Raw genomic sequence first — 16,442 nt, 5'->3', positions numbered from 1 at the left:
GGGACTAGTCTGATCAATGAAGAAAAACTAAATCTAAACAAACAAATACAACTCTAGAAATAGATAATTTACCTAATGATGAAAAGCTAATTATTATAATTAGTTTATATTTTACTGTCAATAGAAGAAAATATGTCCATTTTCATGTACAGAAGGAATGTCATTGTTTCTGCAATGAATTAAATGCAAATAATAATTTGACCTTCTCCTACAGCATATTTGAATACTTTTTTTTTAAACAGATGTTTATGGAGGTACATTTTTGCCCCCTATATTCAATTTCAAATATGGCCTCATCCAATTTGAATAGATTTAATCTGAGACATCTGACTCAGAGCACTGATACATGGGAGGTGAACAGATTTCAGCTCGTATAGATAGATAGATAGATAGATAGATAGATAGATAGATAGATAGATAGATAGATAGATAGATAGATAGATAGATACATACCTTATTAATCCCAAGGGAAATTTAAGTGTTCAGCAGCTTACATACAACAACATAAAATAACAAAAAGGTAGGTTAGTAACACTGACAATAAAGCTTAGTATATACACTGAGAAGCACAATTGCTTACTTTACACACAACACTACAAGTTCCAACTTAGTGATGTGGGTAAGCAAAGCTTTCATATGACCAGAGGAAGCATCTGAGGGCCTTGTTGTCTCAGCTGAAAGCTCTGTTTAGTGGGAACTCATGAATTACTAAACATACATCTCAGTCAAAATCAATTGACCCTTTCCTACCTGGTCATATCTCTGTACCGCAGTCAAAGCCCCCAATGAATCCAGGTAGTGTTTCAGCAGTAGACAGATTGACTAGACAATGTAGTAGTATGAATTATGTGTATTCTGAAGACAGCCAAGGCCCATTTGCCTGCTCTGCTGAAATTCTTAAGTGTAGTTTTTAGGTATGCACTTATGGTCTGTAAGGAAATTAAATGTTATTGGTCAGGGAAATGATGAGAAATGATGAAAAGTGACTTATACAATTATCAGTCCAAAAAAAAGGAAAGTGAAACAGTCGACTGGGAGCCAATATGTCTTCTGTGGGGGTGTGGTGTTAGCTTAGTGTTGATACTACACTGATGGTCAGTGTTTACTTTGTGCCACACCTTATTCCGTTTTGACAGGCTTGTACTTTTCCCTTCTCTTGTTACACATGGGCACCAGCATTGAACTCAATCTATTCACATTTTCCTCTTTCTTTTTTATGCTTTGGTGCATTACCAGACCATGACGTCTACATACCACCAGTTACCTACCACAATAAGAAATACACATGCTGCTATTTTTGTATAGTTGATAGGTGACTTGCAACAACCATGAAGTCAAACACCGTAATTTCAACACATAATATAACTATGCAGTAATCTCCTACACAACTCCTGCTCGTCAGCTACCTTTGTGAAACAGCTGGCCTTGACTACACATCAACATATGACAGAAAATCTTGTTGTTCAGTGTTTCTGTTTTCTTAGCACAAAAGCAGTTGCTTGGAGGGAGCTGGCTTATCACAGATCAATTTCGTTAAGCTCCTTAAACGTGATGCACAACCTTGTTATTCCTAGCTGTAAAGATTTTAAATAAACATTTATGATACCATTTGAATAGTTCTATTCATTTTTACCGTCAATCCGGTGTGAATACATCTGCTCTTCATATTTTCCCTAGACCAGAGTTGATCTGCTGGTGGGAAAAAGGCCCAAATGGCATGAGAAGTTATTCTTACCTGACTAAACTCTGGTTGTTGTTGGGCTGTCAGTAAACCTTTAGTCGCAAGATGCAGTCAGTGACCTTGACAGCATTTCTGAAACTATCCCTACGAGACAGGCTTCCATTCATTTGGTAAAGTAGTAAATCATCACATCACAAACATACCAGTGGCGATTTCTTGTTGAGGTCAATTTGTCCACCAGACAAGCAAGTTAAAGTGGCTCAGTTATGTAAGAAAAGGGGCATGTTATGGAATGAAATAGAAAAAAATAGACATTTCAGTGCAGTCTTCTTCATTGTGATTCAGTTTAATGAATAATCAAAGGAGCCAAGAGTGAAAATATAAACAGATGTGATCGTGTTGTGAAAGTACTTCACCATGCAGAGATCACCATGCATTTTTGTTGGTGCTTTTCCATACCATGCCAGAAGTACCTTAATGTAATGGCATCAAAGTGTTTCCTCCATCCCACAATGGCCTCTCTGCTCACCGGTATCGAAAGCCATAATGCTAGGTTTGCCTCCTGCAGAGAAGATATCACTTTAGCGTGATCTGGTATATGTAGTAAAGCTGCCTATCCGATGAACCCAACATGATGTAAATCTACCCAAGTGAAGTATACTTTGCATACCATTAACCCTTAACGTGTAATCTGCGTGCATCTCCTCTTTACAGTAAAACAGCCCAACAGGTTAAGCATTATGCCTCAGGAAGTCTTATCTCCCCTATTATTTTTGGGTTCATTTCAACTACCTGCCTATTCCTGACAAGTCTATCCCTATTCTTATCTAATCCTATTTGAATATTATCTGTTAGGGCCAGGCGGTGGGTGAACCCAAAAAACAGGCAGGCGGGTGAATTAAACAGGAATTTAATATACATATTAAATAAACCGAAACCACTCCATGTGGGAGATACAGGGAAATAAACAGACGGGGAAACTAAATTGAACTAAAGGTGACGGCTCTACGGCCGTGGTGGGGGCTAACTACACTAAACAGGAGAGAGGGTGACTCATGTTTGTCCAGGGGGTCGGGACACGAGGCAGGGGCAGAGGAACGGGGCCGGGCAGAGCGGAGCAGATGGGGACCGATGGCGGGGACGTGGCAGGGACGGCGGGGTGGAGGAGCCCATAGCAGATGGCGGGAGTGCGGAGCGGAGGAGGGGATGAAGCGGGGTGGGGTGGGGTGGGGTGGGGTGGGGGGGTTTGTGGAGCAGGCGAGGAAGTCCGGGGACAGGGGGAAAAGACAGAGCTCGAAACGAGGTGTGCATCCGACGGACTGCAGGTAATGACCCAGCAGCGAGCTGTGGGGAGAGTCAGGCTTTATGCTCCGGTGATTACTGATTCGGCGCAGCTGTGCTCTTCTGCAGCCGCTAGAGATCAGGCAGAGCCAACAGCTGGTCAGAGCAATGCACAGGAGAGGGAGGGGCCATGACATTATCTTACATCCATTTAAGCCCACCCCTATGCACTCCTATTCCAATCAGCTCTATTGAAATATGTCGACCCCCCCCCCCCCCTTGTCCTTTCCCTATGCTACCCTCCCCTCCTTTAAGTTACCCTCACCCTTAATGTACCTTGCCAATGGCTGACCTCATCTCTTCCAGTTATTCACTTGGGTCACACAAATTCCACCTTTTTCATAACACCTTAGTTTTGCTATGTAAGGCAATTAATTGTGATGCCTATTTGTGTTGATTTGGTATTATAACACCGGTGTATTTAATGAATCATTAACAGTGTAGGTGCAACCAGGTTTAATCTTAATTTAATTGTTCTACATTAATCACTCTCATTAAAATCATTGAGGCACCGCTAACAACGAAAGGGAACTAGACCCAAACAAAAATCAGTCTCATAAATCAATCTCATATCTCATGGTGCTGTGGTGTATTTAACTACTCCATAACCTTACCATGAAAACAGATAAATACATTGAACTTTGTAAATCAAATCTAATTAGTACAGGGGCATTTATCAGCTTCCCTGTGCTTTGCCATATACACTGTTGTTTAGCCAGCAATGTATGCCCAGTTACTAGTCCATCAGGATGAAGACGAGTAGTCCTCAGTGTGCCTATTAGACAGATGTTGGTTCAATTGATCACTGAGGAGGCTTGGGAGAATTGTGGTTCTTTGCTCGAATTTTGCTGTGCAGTATTCCGTGTTGCACGTCAAACTGATAGCTTGGCAGTGACTTGCTTTGTTTTTTCTGTTGTTGGCAGAAATAGCTCGTAGACTTTGTGTTTTAGCTGCTGGGGCTAACTAAGCTGGTTTCCAGTCAGTTAGCGGAGCCCACCACATCATCTCATCTCATAGAGCACGCAAAATGTAATGATGAAACACATTAATCTATTTCAGATTCACTCTGGAAGTTTACACATTCTGTTGAGGTAAGATGAGTGCTCATAAAAATGATGAGTCTGTGACCCAGGACCGGCCGCTGGCATAAACACTCTATGCCGTTGTTTATAGCCACATCCACTAGAGGGGGCCGCACCCCAATAAGTGTGTGATTCGCATTTTGTCCCTGTCTTTATTCCAATAAAACATAAATCTGGTAATGCTGTTAATCATGTGCATGTGTGTTTTAACCCAATTACAAGCTGTGCACGTGATTTGGTAGTTGCCCTGTGCATGTTTTGGGGCCACAAAAAAAATCTTGCTTAGGGCCACCAAAGTCCTAGGGCCGGCCCTGCCCGACAGCATCTGGACCACAAGGAGAGGAATACGTGAACAGAAATCACAAGACAGCATGATCAGTACTTGATAGAGGTGCAGAGTTATGCCTTTGAATTGAAAATACATCACTGTTAATGAAAAAATTCAGAAGATATCACATAAATGTATGCAGTTCAGTTTATGTATATGTGTGGTTAATCACTATCACTAACAAGAAAAGCACTCAGAGATAGCAGTACTCCGCCAAGGCTGCTCAGTCGTTGTGCAATTTCCAACAGATTACATTTTTAATAAAAAATGCCCTTGCACTGAGCACAGTTGTGTTTTATGCATGTGTATGTTATGTATGGATACTGAATGAGTAACCTAAATACGTAGCGGAAATGATAGGACTCGGAGACACCTCCACAATATAATCAATTCTTCCTTTTATGACTTCCGATGGATAAGTCCCGACAAGCCCATAGCAGTCAATTTGTAGTAGGATCGCAACCATGTTATCGTCAGCATACAGCAGATGCAGCATTCACTTATTCTCATAATTTAGCCGTGCCGCTATCTTGCAATGATCCACAAATCTTCAACAAATCCCTGAATATGTTCACCCCAATTGTAAATAACCCTGCTTTTCTGCCAGGCTCTTCAGACCCTGGTTTTCAACAATGGTGTAATAAGGATATTAAGTCACTCATTGATCTGTTTTCAAATGATAGCCTTATGTCATTTGAACAGCTCATTAACAAATACAATTTGACTAAACAAGATGTTTTTTTCGTTTTTTGCAAATAAGACACTACATTACCCATAGTACAACCCTTATTGTTCATCCTGAAATATCTGCTATTGAGAGAATGCTGTTTCAACGGAAACTTAAGGTGTCTGAGCTCACTCTATCGTGTGCTTAATGGGCTATCTGCTTCTGACACGCGGAGGGTAAGTGTGTGGGAAGAAGAGTTGTCAGTCACCTTAGATGAAGAAACATGGGATTCCATCTGGGTTCATGCAAAAAAAGAGCAATACAACTCAAAATTATACACAGATTGCATGTATCTCCTCACCCAAGGCATCTCTTTAACCACTCTCTCTCCCTTCTGTGTCTCAAGTGTAAAACGAATGTGGGAACCTTGACTCATTGTTTTTGGTCTTGTTATAAGCTTCAACAATATTGGACTGAAATTATCCGGGAAATTGAAAGTATTCTTCACATTAACACAGACAAAGACCCTGTGTCTCCGATCCTGGGACTTTCAAGTAAACATGCGAGAACATCAACCAGCAAGAGACTTTATAATATTTTAACATTTGCAGCCAGAAAAAAATTCTTTTGCAGTGGGTCAGTGACAAGACCCCCTCTGTAAGCGGATGGCAAAAAATTATTTTTGAACGGATCCCTCTAGAATATCTCACCAGTATCATGCATTCCAGTGTGGACCAATTCTTTAGAGTGTGGCGCCCATACTTGAACTATATTGGGCTTGATCTTTCCTCTACCCTTCTAAAAGGAATCCTGTAATTTTTTTATTTTTATTTTTTGCATCTGTTGCAGACACTGTTCTGTATGGAAATGTAAAAACTGCAGTAAAAAATGAGGAAAAAAACCCAACTATTAGCCACAACACTGCCAAAATCTAATTGCTTGGTCCTTGTGTCATTTCTGACCGTCTCTGAAAATTTCATCCAAATCTACTATTGGGTTTTTGAGTAATGTTGCACACAGAAAGACAGACAGACTAACAGATGGACAAATGTGTGCCGATTAATGTTTACTAGCTAGAAAGTTTATCTAGATATTTGATTGCTGTTTAAACCACACTGAACTATGAACAGTTGAGCCGCAGAGCTTGGAATAGAGTTTTATTTGTGTAGCTACTACCAACTACTTGTTAAGGAAGTGCAAGTTTGCGAACATCAGGCAAAAAGAAGAGGACAGAAATAAAGGAGCTACATAACATTGCCACTGTGAAGCTGGTAGATTGAGTCAGAGAGGTAAGAGTGAGGAAGTGAGAGGCAGTCTGTGTGTGTGTGAGAGAGAGACACAACACTCTGTAACCTTTTCTCAGAGCACATAGAGTTTTACCATTATGTAGAAGAATGCATCACTATTCTTTGATTTAATAGGAATCTGTGGAATTTATTTTTTTGGTTAAAACTTGCTAGGATTCTAGAGCTCAATCCACAGACAAAATGACTTGCTCGTTGTCCATCTCTTTGTAGCTGGAAGTTGATAGATGGTTGACATCCCAGGCACAGTTCCCTAGGTAACCCTGTTGTATGCTTTGCACTTAAAATGTTTCAGAGCGAAACTATTTAGCTTATACTTCAACAGTGATGGTTCATCCATGTAGAATTCCTTGTAGTTCAGATGCAATATATTCCACATCTAAAGTGAATCTTTTTCAAAAATCAGATATGATATACAAGTTGTACAATTTGGATTTCTTGGAGATGAGCTTCTCTTTCATTTTGATGTGACTAAAGTGGCCATGTATGTTCTCTCCTCATGGTTAGTGTTTTTTGTAGCACCTTTTAAGAAGAGCTAGGTACAATATGGCAGAGATGGCAAGCAAGATGCATCAGGAGCAACTTTCTTGTCCAAGGACATGTAGACACATGGAGAGACCAGGGATCAAACCCCCCACATTATAGTTAATGGACAACCCATTTTACAATGGTTCTCCCATGCTTCAGGAACTTAGTGATAACAAATCCGTGGAGTCAATTGATGGTACTCTTTGCTCCCATTTGTAGCTACCTTAGCTTTGGGTTTTGTGGCCATCTACTCTGTTTTCTTTCAGTTCTCTCTTGTTCCTGTGTCATTTGGCACATTTTGTTTTAGTTTTTGCTTGCATGCCCTGCAGAATTAGTTTTTGCACAAGTGCAATGTTTGGCATCTTCTGCAGTATGCAGGAGCTCACGTGTTTCTAAAGATATCACCAAACATCCTGTCCACCTTGAATTTCCTCCATCGTGCCATCTGAACTTTTTTTCATTATATGTTCCTAAATACTCACAGTACTTGGCTCTGTTAAAAAAATAAATATAAAAATAAATATACAAGAAAAGCACTCAGAGAGCGCAGTATCATTAAATTGCTTCGGCGTTTTCTGTAATTAACAAACAGAAACCTCAGTCAGAGTTGTCGAATTCCCTCACAGAAGTACTATAAAGCTACAACATCTATACATCTGACAATTAGTTTGTTTAATGATTGATGATTGACTCTAAAATGTCAGGTGGTAGAGCGGGTCGTCCAATGATCGAAGGATCGGTGGTTCGATTCCCGCTCCCACCTCGTCATGTGCTCTGTGTCCTTGGGCAAGACACTTTACCCGCCTTGCCTCCAGTGCTGCTGGTGTATGAATGTGTGTGAATGTTGGTGGTGGGGCCGTAGGCGCAGATTGGCAGCCACACTTCTGTCAGACTTCCCCAGGGCAGCTGTGGCTACAAATGTAGCTTACCACCACCAGAGTGAGAATGTGTGAGTGAATGAATAATGGATCCATTGTGAAGCGCTTTGAGTGCCTTGAAAAGCGCTATATAAATCTAATCCATTATTATAAAGAACTGAAACATGCAGTTCAATATTGCCTGAAGCCAATGTCAGCATATACAGACTGATTTTTCTGTCTGACCATCCGTCAAAAATTTATAGATGCTTTACTTACTGTCAGGAGAAAGCTGAAAAATGAGACCTAAGAGTTTGACACCAAACATTTTTTGGTATTTTGACCTTAAAGGTTAGAGATGAATTAATTATTAATATTGTTCCATGTGAGCTCTGGTGACCTGATTGATTTCTGGGTAGACAGAAAAATAATGAAGCTGCTATATCTAATGAGGGTCAGTATTGCCCAACAATACACACGTGGACAAAATTGTTGGTACCCCTCAGTTAAAGAAGGAAAAACCCACAATTCTCACTGAAATCACTTAAAACTCACAAAAGTAACAATAAATAAAAATTTACTGAAAATTAAATAATCAAAAACAGCCATCACTTTTGAATTGTTGATTAACATAATTATTTAAAAAACAAACTAATGAAACAGGCCTGGACAAAAATGATGGTACCTCTATAAAAGATTGAAAACTATTTGACCAGAGTGACATGATTAACTCAGGTGTGTCATTTAATTGACATCACAGGTGTTTCCAAACTCATAATCAGTCAGTCTGCCTATTTAAAGGGAGACAAGTAGTCACCCTGCTGTTTGGTGAAAAGGTGTGTACCACACTGAACATGGACAACAGAAAGCGAAGGAGAGAATTGTCCCAGGACATCCGAAAAAAAATTATAGACAAACATCTTAAAGGTAAAGGCTATAAGACCATCTCTAAACAGCTTGAAGTTCCTGTGACAACAGTGGCTCATATTATTCAGAAGTTCAAGACCCACGGGACAGTAGCCAACCTCCCTGGACGTGGCCGCAAGAGGAAAATTGATGACAAATTGAAGAGACGGATCGTTCGAATTGTATCCAAAGAGCCCAGAGCAACCTCCAAAGAAATTAAAGGTGAACTCCAAGGCCAAGGGACATCAGTGTCAGATCGCACCATTCGTCGTTGTTTGAGCCAAAGTGGACTTCATGGGAGACGACCAAGGAGGACACCACTGCTGAAAAAAACTCATAAAAAAGCCAGACTGGAATTTGCAAAAATGCATGTTGACAAGCCACAAAGCTTCTGGGAGAATGTCCTTTGGACAGATGAGACCAAACTGGAGCTTTTTGGTAAGGCACATCAACTCTATGTTCATAGACTCAAAAACCAAGCATACGAAGAAAAGAACACTGTCCCTACGGTGAAACATGGAGGAGGCTCAGTAATGTTTTGGGGCTGCTTTGCTGCATCTGGCACAGGGTGTCTTGAAAGTGTGCAAGGTACGATGAAATCTGAAGACTATCAAGGCATTCTGGAGAGAAATGTGCTGCCTCGTGTCAGAAAGCTTGGTCTCAGTCGCAGGTCATGGGTCTTCCAACAGGACAACGATCCAAAACACACAGCCAAAAACACCCAAGAATGGCTGAGAGAAAAGCGTTGGACTATTCTAAAGTGGCCTTCTATGAGCCCAGATCTGAATCCCATTGAACATATGTGGAAGGAGCTGAAACATGCCATTTGGAGAAGACACCCATCAAACCTGAGACAACTGGAGCTGTTTGCTCATGAGGAGTGGGCCAAAATACCTGTTGACAGCTGCAGAACGCTCATTGACAAATACAGAAATCGTTTAATTGCAGTGATTGCCTCAAAAGGTTGTGCAACAAAATATTAAGTTATGGGTACCATCATTTTTGTCCAGCCCTATTTCATTAGTTTGTTTTTTTAAATAATTATGTTAATCAACAATTCAAAAGTGATGGCTGATTTTGATTATTTAATTTTCAATAAATTTTTATTTATTGTTACTTTTGTGAGTTTCAAGTGATTTCAGTGAGAATTGTGGGTTTTTCCTTCTTTAACTGAGGGGTACCAACAATTTTGTCCACGTGTGTACATTTGTGCCCTGAACCCTCCAAAGAGGTTCATCTAGCCATGCTTACCTCCAACACTTTCACCACAACAGTACAACTTTATCTATACATCACATGCTTCTATTGTGTACCATAGGCAAAGGCTGAATAGACTACTTTAAAAGTGTAAAATGACATATATCATTTTTTTAATTTAAAAAAATGCCCTGATTTGACAGCAGTAGTGGACATACTGCCATGCATACTGTTACGGCCACCAGTATTGGTGTGCCGTCTGGTTTCTGGGGTGATGCCCTGTTGGGCCTTTGTGTGGGGGAAAATTACATGTGTGGGTTCAGCTGTGGTTGTTCCAGAGTCTCTGGAACCCTACCCAGATAGCAAACTATGGTTGAATCAATGTTGAATCTATGTTGAGACCTAACGTAGAAATTATACAGAAAGTGCAAGGTTGATAAAATGTTGAGTCAACGTTTGCTTACATAGATTACATGTTTGCAAACATAGATTCAACATCAATTAAACATTGACCTGTCAAACATTTTAATTAAACCAAAATACAATGTAGATTCAATGGCATCTTTTAAACACAAACTTCAATGTTGACAAAATGTTGTTGAATCAATGTTGATCCAACCATCAATCTTCAACCGTAACCACAATTCAACCTTCTTAACCCTAATTCAACATTGATTTAACATCTTTTGCTATCTGGGTAAAGTGTGATTTATGGTTGAAAAGCAAACGTTGACTCAACATTTTATCAACCTTGCGCTTTCTGTATTATTTCTACGTTAGGTCTCAACATAGATTCAACATTGATTCAACCATAGTTTGCTATCTGGGTAGCTGCCAGCCATTCCAGCTGATGACACCAGAGCTGAAGACCGGCACTGCAATCCGGTTCTCCTCACCCTCTGACCTTCCTGATTGGGCCACCCTCCAACTCCCCTCCACCTCTGACCAACCAGATGCAGACAGCATCACACCTGCAGGCTATATACCTGCAACCATGCTGTTAGTCAGGGCGGCTGGTATTCGTGACCAGTCTGCCCTGGTGCCTTTGCATGTGATCATTTGTTTGCTTTTTAGTGAGTTTTGGTCTGTAGGTACATGTGGTTGGGTTGGTGGGTACCACAGACCACTTTGGTCTGTAGACACTCGTGGTGAGTGCTACAGACACTGTGGGCTTAGTGAAAAAGCCATTCGAGTTTTGAGTCTTCGTTACCTGCGTGATCAATGTGTGTTTGTGACCTGTGTGGTCAAATGTGTGAATGTGAGGCACCAGTTTTGTTTAGTTTGTCTTTGCACTGTTGCATTAGTTTCTGTTACTGGTGGTGGGTGTTGCTGATGTACTTATGTTTGGCTAGGGAGTTCAGTTGCTTTGTTTTGGGTTTAGATAAGTTTGGGAAACTCTGTTAGCCTTTGTTTTGTTATATTATGTTCTTTGATTTAGCAACACTCACCAGTCTTGTGATGTTCCTTTGCCACTAAGCAATAAATCCCTTCACCCTAAACCAACAACATTCTGGTCATTTTATTGCATCCAGCCACCCCCTAGAGGTTGGATCGTAACAATACGCATACTAATAAGGAATGTGCCTTAAGGGTTTGGCTGTTGTGGAAACCATACCATCACAGCCTGATGTTAGACTGATTCATGCATACTTCCTTTTTCTCTCTTTTAGAACAAGCTACCAGTTCTCAGTATGGACTTCCTCACCTGATTAAGTACTCAGTACTTGGATCTTTGACAAAATGGTAAACAAAGAACCAGATGGTCTGCTGTGTGTATATTATTTTCATTCAGGCTCCTGCCGTCTGTTCAACTGTGGGGTATTGAGATGTTGAATTTTCTGTCCAGCGAAAATATCTCACTTACTTTATTATACCACTCCAAATAAAACTAAAAAAAACAAAGTATGTGTGTTTTGGTAGTTACAGCTTACAGAAGAAAAAATAGTTCACGTAGTAAACACATCTTCTGCAAAGATGGAGTTCCATGAAAAATGTAAACCATGTTGGGGAACAGTTGAATAGAGCAATGTTTAACCTCTCCATTCAAGGAATAAAGCATAGCCATGTAGTAGTTGTGATCTAACTTGAGGTAATGTTGTTGGTTTTGTTGTTGTTTTAATGTGGGGAAACTGACAAAGTATCAGCCACACAATCTGTTTGTGGTCCCAGCTGAGCTCTCTGAGGTAATTGCTAATAATCTATTGGACTTAATGAGTAGACACAGGCCTAATCCCCTTTAGTTACTTGTGACTGACTAATCAACATTAACAGAACTTTCACGGGCAGTCTCCACTGAACCAAAAGCAGCTTGTTCTCTAACTTTGTCACTTGATGCTTGACATTTGATGTCCACTGGGGAACCAGCTAATTTGCACAGTGGTGTCTCATGTTTGATCATTTATCACCACTTTGTTCTTTCTTGGGCCGAAAACCATAAGCATGCTTCTTGCCCTACAGCAGATGGGAAACAGTATGATGCCATGCTGAAAACTGTCCTCAAAACAGTTCCTAGCTCATGTGAGGGTTGTGATGTCTTTAATGAGCTGGCCCTTCTGTCCTGCTGCCTCTACAGTTTACACACATGCACTGACGAAATTCGGAGCTCATGTTATTAAAAACATGAGCTCTGAAGAAACAACTACGGTCATGAACAGAAGTTTACATGCACTTGTAAAGACCATCTACATCAATGACCCCTACAACTCTTGATTTTTTTTATTTTAATGGAACATCTTTTATGTACTACATTAAATGTTATTTTCTGAAACTGATTCATCTATACAGGTTGGAATATTCTTAATTGAAATCATTCAATAACGTTTTAAATCTCTCAACTTGCAGACATAGAGCTATTACAAAATTAGGTAGAGTTTAAATTCAGGTGGAATAATCTGGAAACAAGTAGAGAAATGTCTCTTTGATTTATTTATTTATTTGGTTAGAAATTCATTGTGTTCATTATAATAAATCCATTATACAACAACTATTAATATGAATACATGTTTCCAAAACTGTGAGTGTCTTTGGAGCAGAACAAATTTTAACCCAGTTCATTGAAAAATAAATTGTCAAAGCTTAGAATACACAAGCACAGAATCACTTTTAAAAACTGTCAACAACAGCTGCTAAACTTCAGAAATCCATAACTTAAAATCTTTGGGGAAAAAAACACCAAGTTTTATGTTTTTTTTTCTCTATTTATTTTTTCATTGAGCAAATCCGTTTCATGAACTATGAAAGGTTTCTGGGTAAGTTGGCATGGATTGACCCTGATAGGTTTGTATGATAGTTAACGCAATTGTCTACAGTGCTGGTGTAATGGCTTTCTTGTCATGCATCAGATACACGCAAAATTGCAAATTTAACTTTTTTGTTTTAAGTCTTCAGGTCTATTTTACACCATTTTACATCACAAACTGCAGTCACTGTTAAAGTCTGAGCTCAAATAAATCCATGCCTGCTCCTGTTGTTCTGTCAAACACACTCACGCTACACTATATCTCTGAACACAGTGCTTCATGCCTTGGTGCTGTGCTGTGTGGTGAGCATGTGCAACCATGGCCAAAAGTTTTGAGAATGACACAAGTTTTGTTTTTCACAAAGTTTGCTGAATCATTGTTTTTAGATCTTTTTGTCAGGTGATACTATGGCATACTGAAGTATAATCACAAGCATTTCATAAGTGTCAAAGAATTTTATTGACAAGGACATTCAGTTTATATGAAGAGTCAATATTTACAGAGTTCATGCTGTCAAACAGTGTCTGGGCCACATCCTGACTAATGACAGCTCATTCTTGCATAATCAGTTCTTGGAGTTTGTCAGAGTTTGTGGATTTTTGTTTGTCCACCCACCTCTTGAGAATTGACCACAAGTTCTCAATGGGATTGAGGTCTGGGGAGTTTTCTGGCCACAGACCCAACAACTTTTGATGTTTTGTTCCCCTAGCCACATAGTTATCACGTTTGCTTTATGGCAAAATGCTCCATCATGATGGAAAAGGTGTTGTTCATCACCAATCTCTTCTTGGATGGTTGTTAGACGTTGCACTCGGAGGAGACTTATTCTTCATCCTACTCCTGTTCTTGTACATGGGATGTGTGTATTCTGTGCTTTATAAATTATATCCATTTGTTGATTTTTCATGCATTACCATGGAAAAGAATAAATGAAATGAAATGAAAAAAAAATGTCTTGGAAACACTCTTTATTCATGGATATGGTCCAAGGCAAAATTGTGAGTGAGCCCACTCCTTTGGCCGAGAAGCAACCGCACATGAACAGTCTCAGGATGCTTTAGTGCTGGCATGACACAGGACTGATGGTAGCGCTCACGGTTTCTTCTCCAGACAAGCTTTTTTTCTGGATGCCCCAAACAATCAGACAGAAGATTCATCAGAGAAAATTACTTTACCTCCGGTCCTCTGCAGTCCAGTCCCTGAATCTTTTGCAGAATATCAATCTGTTCCTGATGTTATTCGTGGAGAGAAGTGGCTTCTTTGCTGCCCATCTTGGCACCAGGCCATCCTTCAAAAGTCTTCAGTTCACTGTGCATGTGTGACCGGAGGTTGTGTCCCTCCTGGCCGCTGTTGGGTGCAGGTACTGTAATTGCTGGGCGCAGGTACTGTAATTGCTGGGCGGTACCATGCGCCTCTTTATAACCTGGTGTGCGGCGGTGACGCTTCCTTTTTTCATCGCTTGCTCCTGTGGTGGCTGTGGCTCAGTGTGGCAGTGTTACTGGGCAGTTGTTTCTCTGTTGGTGTGGCCGACTGCTGGGGCCAGGGTGAATCATAGAGATTTACTGGAGCCCTGCTGTGTGTATAATTACTGGCAAACTCTGGTTGTGTGTTTGAGCCATATTCTCGCAGCTCACATCCTCCAGTTGCTTGCAGCCCGGTGTAACAATCTGGCTGCACGACCACCACTCCGAGCTGCGCTGCTGTTTTGGTTCTTTGGTTTTTTTTGTACTGCTTTGGGTTTTTTTTTTTTGGTTTTCTGTTTGTTTTGCTGTCTGTTTGGAGCAGACTCCGTCTTGGCCCAGCACAGCTGAGTGCCGCCTGGGCCCGCTCTGCGCAAAAGTCGATCTTGTCACTGGTTGTTTCAGAACCTGTTGGCTGAGTGGAGATGAGATGCCATTGCAGTAACTGATGTTATTTCTTCCTGTTTCAGCCATCAGACCACACATGGTGAGGAACCACAGGCAAGATTTGGTCTTCTTCTCCAGGACCAAAAGCTGATGCTTGAACTTTAACTTTGGGGTTAACCTTTTTTCAATTAATGCAGCAGTTAGGAAGTAAAACATCACAGGTTAGGAGCCCTGCACTGATCACCACTTACTGTCTCTCATTGCAGCTGCACTATCACCCTTTCTCACACACAGTGGCATAGCCAGAAAAAATATGGCGTGGGTGGCTGGGCTGGCACTATTACTCACACCGGGGCGGAACAATGCCTCTAATTAATTTGAGTAAATCATTGTAGGCAAAATAGCTAACTACTTCTACTACTTTGTTAGCTTGTCTTGTTTCAGTTTATCTCTACTTCTCCCACACACTGCCGAAGCCTCCCTCCTCTGTTAGTTTGGGTGAAACATGATGACGCTCATCCCGTGTAGTGATTAATGTGCAGCCCTCCTGTGATCCATGGTTTGTCTGTGTATTCAGAGCCAGTGAGAAACAGACTTTCACAATAATAACAACAACAAAAAAGCAGTGTTAACGCACAATAAATAATTGTCAGCATTCATTAATTATTGCACTAACATGTAAATAATGCATTAATAAGCCCAGTCGTAATATATATAATATATATATATATATATATATTGCTTCTGAGATAGTAAAGTTTTCAATATAGGCCTAAAATTCCTCAATACTGCTATTACTGATAGAATTTGAATTTGGAAATATAATCCCCCGCAGCTCTTCCCGAGCTTGTCTCTGTTCTAAGCTTGTCCTACCACACCAGCATGCGCTTCAAGCTAATAATGTCCTGTCACAGGCTGGATTTTCGAAACCTTGAGAATGGAGCCAAGAGTAGGTGCAGAAGTCTTGTTCCCTCTCAGATCAATTGAATTACAATATGCTGAAAGATTCATTTGCAGTTTTGGGCCACGATAGCAACAAAAATACTTCCCATACGAGCTTTAAGTAGCTGCGAAGTAAAAAATTAAGTGATATTGACAATAAAGGGACAGCAATGCAAGAGAGCATGCCATAGCAACAGAGGCAAAAACCAGTAGAAAGTTTATAGAAAGAAAAATGTAAAGCTAATAGAGGAAACTGAGCAGCAGATATGGAGACAGGTGGAAAGAAAGTGAAAGAAAGCAGTATCATAATATAAACGATGTGGAAGCAGAAAAAACAGCAGAAACAGCACCGTTGCTTTTTTGTTCTGTTTTGTTTTGGGGGTTTTTTCCCAGTTGTGGGGGATGCTTTAAACATAGTTTCAGCGTCCAGTATATTAAAGCTATGTCCTGTAAAATGATAACTTTGGACTTTGGAGAAGTATGATGTGAACTGTCTGCTCTGTCTGCTGAGGAAAGCGCAGAA

This window comes from Acanthochromis polyacanthus, chromosome 17 (assembly GCF_021347895.1).
Source record: "Acanthochromis polyacanthus isolate Apoly-LR-REF ecotype Palm Island chromosome 17, KAUST_Apoly_ChrSc, whole genome shotgun sequence".
NCBI classification, from domain to species: domain Eukaryota; kingdom Metazoa; phylum Chordata; class Actinopteri; family Pomacentridae; genus Acanthochromis; species Acanthochromis polyacanthus.
Note: the sequence above shows the minus strand (reverse complement) of the source record.